Below are 13,252 nucleotides of genomic sequence, written 5' to 3'. Positions count from 1 at the left end.
GTCCGAGGAAGATGACGATCCCAGCATCTGTTGGGATTTCTCTGGACTTGGCAACCCCGGTGCCATGCGGGACTTCATGACCGCATGTAACTACTGCCTCTCCGACTGTTCCGACGGAAGCCGCAGCCTTGACAACGAGGGCTGCGGCCCAAGCCGCGAATGTTTCCACATCGAGCTAGGGGATCCCTCCGAAGGCAACCATCTCGACATGCCAGAGGACGGTGATCTTCCTAGGCCGGCGCCTCGCGCCGACATCCCGCGGGAGCTAGCTGTGGTCCCCGTTCCGGCGGGGGGTTACGACCCACAACTCGAGCAAGTCCGCGGGGCGCAGGCCAGGCTCAACGAGGGAACATGAGCGCTTGAGCCGATCCGTCGGGACGTCGGACAGGTATGGGCGGGCCAACCCCCGGCCGGAGAAATACGTCACCTGCCCCAAGGTCTCCAGCACTGCGTCGCCAACGATGTCAGGGTCAGGCCGCCACCCGCATCCAGCGGGGTCGGCCAGAACCTGGCAGCCGCAGCGATGCTCCTCCGCGCGATGCCGGAGCCATCAACTACCGAGGGTCGGCGAATCCAGGAAGAGCTCAAGAATCTCCTGGAAGGCGCTGCGGCCCGACGGGCCGAGAGCACCGCCTCCCGAAGGCAGGGATACCCCTCGGGACCTCATGCCACGACTTCCCGATTCATGCGGGAAGCCTCGGTCTACACCGGGCGCACGCGCAACACCGCGCCTGCGGCCCCGGGCCACCTTGGCAACGAGCACCATCGACGCGACCGTCGGGCCCACCTCGACGAAAGGGTGCGCCAAGGCTACCACCCCAGGCGTGGGGGGCGCTACGACAGCGGGGAGGATCGGAGTCCCTCGCCCGAACCACCCGGTCCGCAGGTCTTCAGTCGGGCCATCCGACGGGCGCCGTTCCCGACCCGGTTCCGACCCCCGACTACTATCACGAAGTACTCGGGGGAAACGAGACCGGAACTGTGGCTCGCGGACTACCGCCTGGCCTGCCAACTGGGTGGAACGGACGACGACAACCTCATCATCCGAAACCTCCCCCTGTTCCTCTCCGACACTGCTCGTGCCTGGTTGGAGCATCTGCCTCCAGGGCAGATCTCCAGCTGGGACGACTTGGTCCAAGCCTTCGCCGGCAATTTCCAGGGCACATACGTGCGCCCCGGGAATTCTTGGGACCTTCGAAGCTGCCGGCAGCAGCCGGGAGAGTCGCTCCGGGACTACATCCGGCGATTCTCGAAGCAGCGCACCGAGCTGCCCAACATCACCGACTCGGATGTCATCGGCGCGTTCCTCGCCGGCACCACCTGCCGTGACCTGGTGAGTAAGTTGGGTCGCAAGACCCCCACCAGGGCGAGCGAGCTGATGGACATCGCCACCAAGTTCGCCTCTGGCCAGGAGGCGGTCGAGGCTATCTTCCGAAAGGACAAGCAGCCCCAGGGCCGCCCATTGGAAGAGGCTCCCGAGGCGTCTACTCCGCGCGGCGCCAAGAAGAAGGGCAAGAAGAAGTCGCAATCGAAACGCGACGCCGCCGACGCGGACCTTGTCGCCGCCGCCAAGTACAAGAACCCTCGGAAGCCCCCCGGAGGTGCAAACCTCTTCGACAAGATGCTCAAGGAGTCATGCCCCTATCATCAGGGGCCCGTCAAGCACACTCTCGAGGAGTGCGTCATGCTTCGGCGCCACTTCCACAGGGCCGGGCCACCCGCGGAGGGTGGCAGGGCCCACGACGACGACAAGAAGGAAGATCACCAAGCAAGAGAATACCCCGAGGTCCGCGACTGCTTCATGATCTACGGTGGGCATGCGGCGAATGCCTCGGCTCGGCATCGCAAGCAAGAGCGTCGGGAGGTCTGCTCGGTGAAGGTGGCGGCGCCAGTCTACCTAGACTGGTCCGACAAGCCCATCACCTTCGACCAGGCTGACCACCCCGACCACGTGCCGAGCCCGGGGAAATACCCGCTCGTCGTCGACCCCGTCATCGGCGACGTCAGGCTCACCAAGGTCCTGATGGATGGGGGCAGCTGCCTCAACATCATCTACGCCGAGACCCTCAAGCTCCTGCGCGTCGATCTGTCCTCCGTCCGAGCAGGCGCTGCGCCCTTCCACGGGATCATCCCTGGGAAGCGCGTCCAGCCCCTCGGACAACTCGACCTCCCCGTCTGCTTCGGAACACCCTCCAACTTCCGAAGGGAGACCTTGACGTTCGAGGTGGTCGGGTTCCGAGGAACCTACCACGCGGTACTGGGAAGGCCATGCTACGCGAAGTTCATGGCCGTCCCCAACTACACCTACCTGAAGCTGAAGATGCCGGGCCCCAACGGGGTCATCATCATCGGCCCCACGTACAAACACGCATTCGAATGCGACGTGGAGTGCGTGGAGTACGCCGAGGCCCTCGCCGAGTCCGAGGCCCTCATCGCCGACCTGGAGAACCTCTCCAAAGAGGTGCCAGATGTGAAGCGTCATGCCGGCAACTTCGAGCCAGCGGAGACGGTTAAGGCTGTCCCACTCGACCCTAGTGGCGACGCCTCCAAGCAGATCCGGATCGGTTCCGGGCTCGACCCCAAATAGGAAGCAGTGCTCGTCGACTTTCTCCGTGCAAACGCCGACGTCTTTGCGTGGAGTCCCTCGGACATGCCCGGCATACCGAGGGATGTCGCCGAGCACTCGCTGGATATTCGGGCCGGGGCCCGACCCGTCAGGCAGCCTCTGCACCGATTCGACGAGGAGAAGCGCAGAGTGATTGGCGAAGAGATCCACAAGCTGATGGCAGCGGGGTTCATCAAAGAGGTATTCCATCCCGAATGGCTTGCCAACCCTGTGCTTGTGAGGAAGAAAGGGGGGAAATGGCGGATGTGTGTAGACTACACTGGTCTCAACAAAGCATGTCCGAAGGTTCCCTACCCTCTGCCTCGCATCGATCAAATCGTGGATTCCACTGCTGTGTGCGAAACCCTGTCCTTCCTCGATGCCTACTCAGGGTATCACCAAATCCGGATGAAAGAGTCCGACCAGCTCGCGACTTCTTTCATCACGACGTTCGGCATGTACTGCTATGTCACCATGCCGTTCGGTTTGAGGAATGCGGGCGCGACGTACCAGCGGTGCATGAACCATGTGTTCGGCGAACACATCGGTCGCACAGTCGAGGCCTACGTCGATGACATCGTAGTCAAGACAAGGAAGGCTTCCGACCTCCTCTCCGACCTTGAAGTGACATTCCGATGTCTCAAGGCGAAAGGAGTCAAGCTCAATCCTGAGAAGTGTGTCTTCGGGGTGCCCCGAGGCATGCTCCTGGGGTTCATCGTCTCCGAGCGTAGCATCGAAGCCAACCCGGAGAAGATCGCAGCCATCACCAGCATGGGACCCATCAAGGACTTAAAAGGCGTACAGAGGGTCATGGGATGTCTTGCGGCCCTGAGCCGCTTCATCTCACGCCTCGGCGAAAGAGGTCTGCCTCTGTACCGCCTCTTAAGGAAGGCCGAGTGTTTCGCTTGGACCCCTGAGGCCGAGGAAGCCCTCAGGAACCTGAAGGCGCTCCTTACGAAGGCGCCTGTCTTGGTGCCCCCAGCTGATGGAGAAGCCCTCTTGGTCTACGTCGCCGCAACCACTCAGGTGGTTAGCGCCGCGATTGTGGTCGAGAGGCAAGAGGAAGGGCATGCATTGCCCGTTCAGAGGCCAGTCTACTTCGTCAGCGAAGTACTGTCCGAGACCAAGATCCGCTACCCGCAAGTTCAGAAGCTGCTGTATGCTGTGATCCTGACAAGGCGGAAGTTACGACACTACTTCGAGTCTCATCCGGTAACTGTGGTGTCATCCTTCCCCCTGGGGGAGATCATCCAGTGCCGAGAGGCTTCGGGCAGGATCGCAAAGTGGGCGGTGGAAATCATGGGCGAAACAATCTCGTTCGCCCCTCGGAAGGCCATCAAGTCCCAGGTGTTGGCGGACTTCGTGGCCGAATGGGTCGACACCCAGCTGCCGACGGCTCCGATCCAACCGGAGCTCTGGACCATGTTTTTCGACGGGTCGCTGATGAAGACGGGAGCCGGCGCGGGCCTGCTCTTCATCTCGCCCCTTGGAAAGCACCTACGCTACGTGCTCCGCCTCCATTTCCCGTCGTCCAACAATGTGGCCGAGTACGAGGCTCTGGTCAACGGGTTGCGGATCGCCATCGAGCTAGGGGTCAGACGCCTCGACGCCCGCGGTGACTCGCAGCTCGTCATTGACCAAGTCATGAAGAACTCCCACTGCCGCGACCCGAAGATGGAGGCCTACTGCGATGAGGTTCGGCGCCTGGAAGACAAGTTCTTCGGGCTCGAGCTCAACCACATCGCTCGGCGCTACAACGAGACTGCAGACGAGCTGGCTAAAATAGCCTCGGGGCGAACGACGGTCCCCCCAGACGTCTTCTCCCGGGATCTGCATCAACCCTCTGTCAAGATCGACGACGCTCCCGAGCCCGAGGCACCCTCGGCACAGCCCGAGGTACCCTCGGCACAGCCCGAGGCACCCTCGGCCCCCGAGGGCGAGGCACTGGACGTCGAGGAAGGGCAGAGCGGGGCCACGCCTGATCAAGATTGGCAGGCCTCGTACCTGCAATATCTCCGCCGAGGAGAGCTACCCCTCGACCAAGCCGAGGCTCAGCGGGTAGCGCGACACGCCAAGTCGTTCGTCTTACTGGGCGATGAGGAGGAGCTCTACCACCGCAGCCCCTCAGGCGTCCTCCAGCGATGCATCTCCATCGCCGAAGGTCAGGAACTCCTGCAAGAAATACACTCGGGGGCTTGCGGTCATCATGCAGCACCCCGAGCCCTTGTCGGGAATGCTTTCCGGCAAGGCTTCTACTGGCCAACGGCGGTGGCTGACGCCACTAGAATTGTCCGCACCTGCGAAGGGTACCAATTCTATGCGAAGCAGACCCACCTGCCCGCTCAGGCTCTGCAGACGATACCCATCACCTGGCCCTTTGCTGTATGGGGTCTGGACCTCGTCGGTCCCTTGCAGAAGGCGCCTGGGGGCTACACGCACCTGCTGGTCGCCATCGACAAATTCTCCAAATGGATCGAGGTCCGACCCCTGAACAGCATCAGGTCCGAGCAGGCGGTGGCGTTTTTCACCAACATCATCCATCGCTTCGGGGTCCCAAACTCCATCATCACCAACAACGGTACCCAGTTCACCGGCAAAAAATTCTTGGATTTTTGCGAAGATCACCACATCCGGGTGGACTGGGCCGCCGTGGCTCATCCCATGTCGAATGGGCAAGTGGAGTGTGCCAACGGCATGATTCTACAAGGGCTCAAGCCCCGGATCTACAACGACCTCAACAAGTTCGGCAAGCGATGGATGAAGGAACTCCCCTCGGTGGTCTGGAGCCTGAGGACAACGCCGAGCCGAGCCACGGGTTTCACGCCATTCTTCCTGGTCTATGGGGCCGAGGCCATCTTGCCCACTGACCTGGAATACGGCTCCCCGAGGGCGAGGGCCTACAACGAACAAAGCAACCAAGCTAGCCGAGAAGACTCACTGGACCAGCTGGAGGAGGCTCGGGACAAGGCCTTACTACACTCGGCGCGGTACCAGCAGTCCCTGCGACGCTACCACGCCCGAGGGGTCCGGTCCCGAGACCTCCAGGTGGGCGATCTGGTGCTTCGGCTGCGGCAGGACGCCCGAGGGAGGCACAAGCTCACGCCCCCCTGGGAGGGGCCATTCGTCATCGCCCAAGTCCTGAAGCCCGGAACATACAAGCTGGCCAACAATCAAGGCGAGGTCTACGGCAACGCTTGGAACATCAAACAGCTACGTCGCTTCTACCCTTAAGATGTTTTCAAGTTGTTCATATACCTCGCACCCACGCAAAAGTTTAGTCATCAAGGAAGGGTCGGCCTCGCCTCGGCAAAGCCCGACCCTCCCTCGGGGGCTAAAAGGGGGGAGACCCCCTCTGCGTCGAATTTTTCCCTCGAAAAAAGATCTCTTTTTAGCAGAATTTCTTTCGTGCTTTTTGACTACTTCGAAAAGCGGATCCTGGAAACGACGGAGTACACGTAAGCAGCCAAGGCTGACCGAGCCGAGGGACTCCTACGCCTCCGGGATACGGATACCTCACTCATCACCTTCTGCGATAAGTAACTCGCGTTCGGATAAAGCGACTCCGTGGACCGGACAAGTCTTCACGTTCGAAAGCTCTTCTGTCAAAGTGGTCGTTCAAGCTTCCTCGACTAAGTCGGAGACAGGGCCTCATGGACGGGTGAAGGTACGCGTAAGCTGCAAGGCCGACCGAGCCGAGGGACTCCTACGCCTCCGGGATACGGATACCTCACTCATCACCTTCCGCGAGAAGCAACTCTCGCCCGCACAAACATCCCTGTTACCGACGGAAAGTCCAGATGCTCGGAATAAGGGGAAAAGAGAAGCATCTTTGCAAGCGCAGCGAGGGTGTGTTTTCTGGCCTCAGCGGCCGCAGAAGGCACACGCTACAAGACGATCTGATCCTGCAGGCTCAGGTCTTCACGCTGAAGGGGGCCGTAGCACCCTCGGCGTCGACGACGTCTTCAGCAAGGCCCGACCCAGCCTCGGACGACGACGCGATCCGTGGACTTCTCCGGGAATCCGGCCCGAGCAGGCGGCTCGGCCGGCTACCCCCGGGGCCTCGGCCAACCATCTTCCGAGGGCGCTAGCCCGACCCGAGGCCTCGGCTGATCGACTCCGGCGTCGGACCCGCTGACGGACAACCCGGCTAGGCTCCGGCCAACCAGGTTCCCATTTTCGAGCCAACCCCGCCTCCGTTCGTACTGATATCGCTACCCCTGGCCTCGGCTCATCGAAGAGCGGCCGAGGGGTCTCTTTAACTAAGCTAGAGGAGCCTCAGACAACAAGGCAGATCGAGCCGAGGGATTCCTACGCCTCCGAGATACGGATACCTCACTCGTCACCTTGACACGGGGCGACTCATGCTTGGTGAAGTGGTACAGATAATCAACAGGCGAGACTTAGTGCTCGAAAATGAGGAAAAAACACGGCTCCGTGCCGAAATTATATACATGTTCAGGCCTCGACAGCCACAATGAACAAAAACCCTGGCAATCGAAATGCCATTACAAACGGAACTCCGGTTCCCCCTCCGCAGGTACGAACAACCCCACTCCGAGGGGGAAGGCCTGCGGAGCAACGGAAGGCCGACGAACGGCGCGTCGTCACCTGCTCCAGCAGCGGCGACGACGACGACTTCTGCTCCAGGGGGCCGAACAGCGGCAACGCTGACCTCAGGGTGGATGCTGCTGCCAGGAGGCCCCCGCCTGTGCCAAAACTCGTGAGGCAAGGACGGGCAGAAGGCCGTAGAGCTGGAGGTCAGCCCGTGGCCAGCCCCGGCTATCGCGCCGGCGGAAGAACCTCTTCCGGCTGCCGTGGCGGACGCCGGCGCCACGAGCGGCTCCGAAGCCACTCGCGTCTGAAGACCGGGCACGCTACAGCTGCCAGCGCCACGGGCGACACCTGCTCCTCCCCCCATCACTGAGTGAAGGTGCGGGCCGTCGCCCGCGCGGGGGCCGACCCCAACTCGGCACTCTCCCCTCCCCAGCCTTGGTGATGAAAATCCTTGAGGCTGAGGGAGGGGCAGAGGCCGCAGCCCGGCTCGCTTTCCCCCACCATCAGGCCGGAGGTCGCCATCTCAGGTGACCGCCGGTCGAGGGGTGCGGCCGGGCTGCCTGATGAAAATCCTTGAAGCCGAACGATGGCTGAAAGGTACCAACTCCCACGGAGTTGTGTTCCTCCAACGAGGAGGCGGAAAGACGGTGGGTACCCCCCATCCGGGGGCTTGGAAGATGGAAAGACACGACGCATGAGGGAGGAAGAAGATGTGGTTGCCTTCCGAAAGGGGTCGCCCTCCTTTTAAAGGCAACTCTCCCTACGTGTGCCCCCAAACGCCGCGGGCTGAGTCTTCTCCAACACGCTCCAAGGCCCACCCCTGCGACTCGGGGGCTGGGTCCCGCATGTCATGCAGACCGGCTCCGAGCAGAAGAAGCCAAACCGCCGCGCGTGGTGCGCACAACCGCCCAACGGTTACAAGCGACCCCCCACTTTTGCCCAGACCAACGGGCGGAAGGGGCGGGCAGCCATGCAGGCGGCATGCAACCGCGCCAGGTGGACGCGCTTCTCCGACTTCTGACACGCCAGCTTGGAGGCCCAGGCCCACGCGTCACGCAACCAGCGCGCCAGTTGCTGCATGCAGACAACCGCGCCACCACTTGTGCCACCGTCGCGCCTCTTCGGTTGCGGAGCCTATGCCGCGACTCGAGGCGACCCAGCGCACGACCCAGCGGCGCCAGCCTGGCGCGACGGTCAATGCGGCCGAAAGTGGGCCGGCAGTAATGACGGTGGCAGGCGGACGGGAGCAGCAGTCACGTTGTCAGCCAGGCTCACGTCCCATCCAGGGACAGCAAGAGAGCCTCCTCCCACGGCGTGAAGACGGTGCGCCCGTGATCCGTTCTTCGAACGGCTCGCGCACGCGCAACGGCCGCCCCGCCAACCACTCGCCCCGTCGCATTAACTCCGCGGCGGGACAGGCGGCGCTTCTGGCAAGAGAAGCGGACGACGCTTCGCCTTCGCCGTAATAACCGCGCCAAAAAAGGTACGCCACGTCGTTCGATTTCATATCCTTTTCTCTTTTTCCTCTTTCTCTATCTCTTGCAACAGGGACCGGGAAAGGGGGATACCCCGAAAAGGATCCTTCCCTGTGAAGGAACCGGGCTCCGAGCCCCCCCTACTGATCAGAGGTTCGAAGGCTGGCCCTCCGAAGGGTTCAACAGTCGCCTCAGATCGCGTGGGCCCGACACCCACTACTGGTCAGGGGTTCGAAGGCCGGCCCCCCGAAGGGCTCCATGGCCGCCTCAGGCTACTCGGGCTCTGCGCCCATTACTGATCAGAGGTTTGAAGGCTGGCCCTCGAAGGGTTCACAGTCGCCTCAGACGCCGAGCGAGGGATGACCAGGGGTACGTTCGATACATAAACGAGGCTCGGGCTGCGCTCCCGAGGTACCCTAGGACATTTCCGAGACCAGCGGGAGCGATCTTGTAACGGAATCCCATCGGAGGGAGGCATCGAGCCCTCGGACCCCGTCGCCAGGGGACCGGGTCCGGCAGATCACTCGCAGGTACTTTTGGGCGTGCCTCTGGGCCCCTAGCCGACCCCCAACGAACGGGGCACGGACGTCCACTCGGATTACCCGCTTGTAGCTCACCGGAGACACCATGTTCGGTGCCCATCGAGGGTAACATGGCGCACTCCCCCCTCCTCCTTGCGGAAAGGCGACGTAGGGGCGTATGCAAAAAGTCGAGTCTGTCCCTGATCGTCCTCTCGCCCTGTGCGGAGGCTCGGGGGCTGCTCTCGCAAACCCGGGTCCGGCCGAACCGTTGACAGCGTCAACATACCAGCCCGAGAACTTGGGCCCCGACCGTGCACCCGGGCTACGGCCAGTTCGCATGAGGGAACGACCAGACCAGCCGAAGCGTTACGCAAGGCATTAAGACCTCGAAGGAGTGAAACCACTCCTCCGAGGCCTCGGGGGCTACACCCGGCGGGTGCGCTCGCGCGCACCCACCGGAATGAAACGCAACCGAGGAAGGCTGGTCCCCTTGCAAAAAAGTGCGACGAAAGCCTCCAAGCGAGTGCTAACACTCCCTTCGAGGCTCGGGGGCTACTGTCGGGGACCATAATTAGGGGTACCCTCAAGACGCCTAATTCTCAGCTGGTAACCCCCATCAGCATAAAGCTGCAGAGGCCTGATGGGTGCGATTAAGTCAGGGATCAGTCCATACGAGTGACTCGATCACGCTTCACCCAAGCCTAGCCTTGGACTCGGACAGCCGACCTCGAGGGACTTCCGTCTCGCCCGAGGCCCCCCTTTTAACGGCGGACACATCTCCGGCTCGCCCGAGGCCTTGGCTTCGCTAAGAAGCAACCCTGACTAAATCGCCGCACCGACCGACCGAGTTGCAGGAGCATTTAACGCAAAGGTGGCCTGACACCTCTATCCTGACGCATGCCCCCCGGCAGAGCCGAAGTGACCGCCGTCACTCCGCTGCTCCACTGACCGGTCTGACAGAAGGACAGCGCCGCCTGTGCCACTCCGACTGTGGTGCCACTCGACAGAGTGAGTCTGACAGGCAGTCAGGCCTCGCCAGGGGCGCCATAGGGAACTCCGCTCCGCCCGACCCCAGGGCTCGGACTCGGGCTAAGACCCGGAAGACGGCGAACTCCGCTCCGCCCGACCCCAGGGCTCGGACTCGGGCTTAGACCCGGAAGACGGCGAACTCCGCTCCGCCCGACCCCAGGGCTCGGACTCGGGCTAAGACCCGGAAGACGGCGAACTCCGCTCCGCCCGACCCCAGGGCTCGGACTCGGGCTAAGACCCGGAAGACGGCGAACTCCGCTCCGCTCGACCCCAGGGCTCGGACTCGGGCTAAGACCCGGAAGACGGCGAACTCCGCTCCGCCCGACCCCAGGGCTCGGACTCGGGCTAAGACCCGGAAGACGGCGAACTCCGCTCCGCCCGACCCCAGGGCTCGGACTCGGGCTCGGACCCGGAAGACGGCGAACTCCGCTCCGCCCGACCCCAGGGCTCGGACTCGGGCTAAGACCCGGAAGACGGCGAACTCCGCTCCGCCCGACCCAGGGCTCGGACTCGGGCTCGGCCCCGGAAGACGACGAACTCCACCTCGCCCGACCCCAGGGCTCGGACTCCGCCCTGGCCTCTGCCGAACGACTTCCGCCTCGCCCGACCCAGGGGCTCGGACTCGGCCTCGGCAACGGAAGACAGATTCGACCCCAGCTTCGGAGGAGCCCCCACGTCGCCCGGCCTCGGGCGCGGGCCCGCCACGTCAACAGGGAGCGCCATCACCACTCTACCCCGAGCCGACTCGGGCCGCAGAGAACAAGACCGGTGTCCCATCTGACCAGCTCCGCCAGATAGGCAATGATGGCGCCTCCCAAGCTCCATGACGGCGGCGGCTCTCAGCTCTCTTACGGAAGCAGGTGGACGTCAGCAAGGACTCGACCGCTCCGACAGCTGTCCTTCCGCCAAGCTCCGTTGCTCCTCCGACAGCCACGACATCACGCCAGCAGGGTGCCAAGATCTCTCCGGCTGCCACATTGGCATGTACTTAGGGCGCTAGCTCTCCCTCCGCTAGACACGTAGCACTCTGCTACACCCCTCATTGTACACCTGGATTCTCTCCTTACGACTATAAAAGGAAGGACCAGGGCCTTCTTAAAGAAGGTTGGCCGCGCGGGACTGAGGACGGGACATGCGCTCTCTTGGGGCCGCTCGCTTCCCTCACCCGCGTGGACGCTTGTAACCCCCCTACTGCAAGCGCACCCGGCCTGGGCGCGGGACGAACACGAAGGCCGCGGGACTTCCACCTCTCTCACGCCCGTCTCCGGCCACCTCGCCTCTCCCCCCTTCGCGCTCGCCCACGCGCTCGACCCATCTGGGCTGGGGCACGCAGCACACTCACTCGTCGGCTTAGGGACCCCCCGGTCTCGAAACGCCGACACCTTTGTATTTGAATCATAACCTAATAAAAACCCTTCTACAGCTTTGGGAGCAAATTTAGAGGTTCTACCTTTCTTCACAAGAATATAACACTTGCTCCCAAATACACGAAAATAAGACACATTGGGTTTGTTACCAGTTAGCAGCTCGTATGAAGTCTTCTTGAGGAGGCGGTGAAGGTAGACCCTGTTGATGGCGTGGCAAGCCGTGTTCACGGCTTCCGACCAAAAGCGCTCGGGGGTCTTGAATTCTCCAAGCATAGTCCTCTCCATATCTATGAGCGTCCTGTTCTTCCTCTCTACCACACCATTTTGCTGAGGTGTGTAGGGAGCGGAGAACTCGTGCTTGATCCCCTCCTCCTCAAGGAACTCCTCCACTTGAAGATTCTTGAATTTGGACCCATTGTTGCTCCTTATCTTCTTCACCTTGAGCTCAAACTCATTTTGAGCTCTCCTTAGGAAGCGCTTGAGGGTCCCTTGGGTTTCAGACTTATCCTACAAAAAGAACACCCAAGTGAAGCGGGAAAAGTCATCAACAATAACTAGACCATACTTACTTCCTCCTATGCTTAGATAGGCGACGGGTCCGAAGAGGTCCATATGCAGCAGCTCCAGAGGTCTTGAAGTGGTCATCACATTCTTGTTGTGATGTGCTCCCCCACTTGTTTACCTGCTTGACAAGCTGCACAAGGTCTATCTTTTTCGAAATGTACATTGGTTAGACCTATCACGTGTTCTCCCTTTAGAAGCTTGTGGAGGTTCTTCATCCCCACATGTGCTAAGCGGCGATGCCACAACCAGCCCATGCAAGTCTTAGCCATTAAGCATGCATCTAGACGGGCCTCTTCTTTTGCAAAATCAACTAAATAAAGTTTGTCGTCTAGTACACCCCTAAAAGCTAGTGAACCATCACATCTTCTAAAGACAGACACATCTACATTTGTAAATAGACAATTATATCCCATATTACATAATTGACTGACAGATAGTAAATTATATCCAAGAGACTCAACTAAAAACACATTAGAGATAGAGTGCTCATTAGATATTGCAATCTTGCCTAAACCTTTCACCTTGCCTTGGTTCCCATCACCGAATATGATTGAATCTTGGGAATCCTTATTCTTGACGTAGGAGGTGAACATCTTCTTCTCCCCCGTCATATGATTTGTGCATTCGCTGTCGATAATCTAGCTTGAACCCCCGGATGCATAAACCTGCAAGGCAAATTTAGGCTTGGGTCTTAGGTACCCAACTCTTGTTGGGTCCTACAAGGTTAGTCACAATTTCCTTAGGGACCCAAATGCAAGTTTTATCACCCTTGCATTTTGCCCCTAATTTCCTAGCAACTATCTTCCTATCCTTTCTACAAATAGCAAAGGAAGCATTTAAAGCATGATAAATTGTAGAGGGACCATTCATAACTTTCCTAGGAACATGAACAATATTCTTTCTAGGCACATGATGAATATTCTTCCTAGGGATATCTCTACCATGCATATAGGAAGAACTGGAAGCATACATGGCATAAGAATCATAGGCATGTGAATCAAAAGCATTACAACTCCTATGAGACTGTCTTCTATCATTGTACATAAAAGCATGGTTCTTTTTAGTACTACTTGCCATAGGGGCCTTCCCTTTCTCCTTGGCGGAGATGGGAGCCTTATGGCTTGTTAAGTTCTTGGC

Source organism: Zea mays, chromosome 7 (assembly GCF_902167145.1).
Source record: "Zea mays cultivar B73 chromosome 7, Zm-B73-REFERENCE-NAM-5.0, whole genome shotgun sequence".
Classification (NCBI taxonomy): Eukaryota; Viridiplantae; Streptophyta; class Magnoliopsida; order Poales; family Poaceae; genus Zea; species Zea mays.
The sequence above is the reverse complement of the archived record's forward strand: the minus strand, read 5'-3'. Positions refer to the sequence as shown.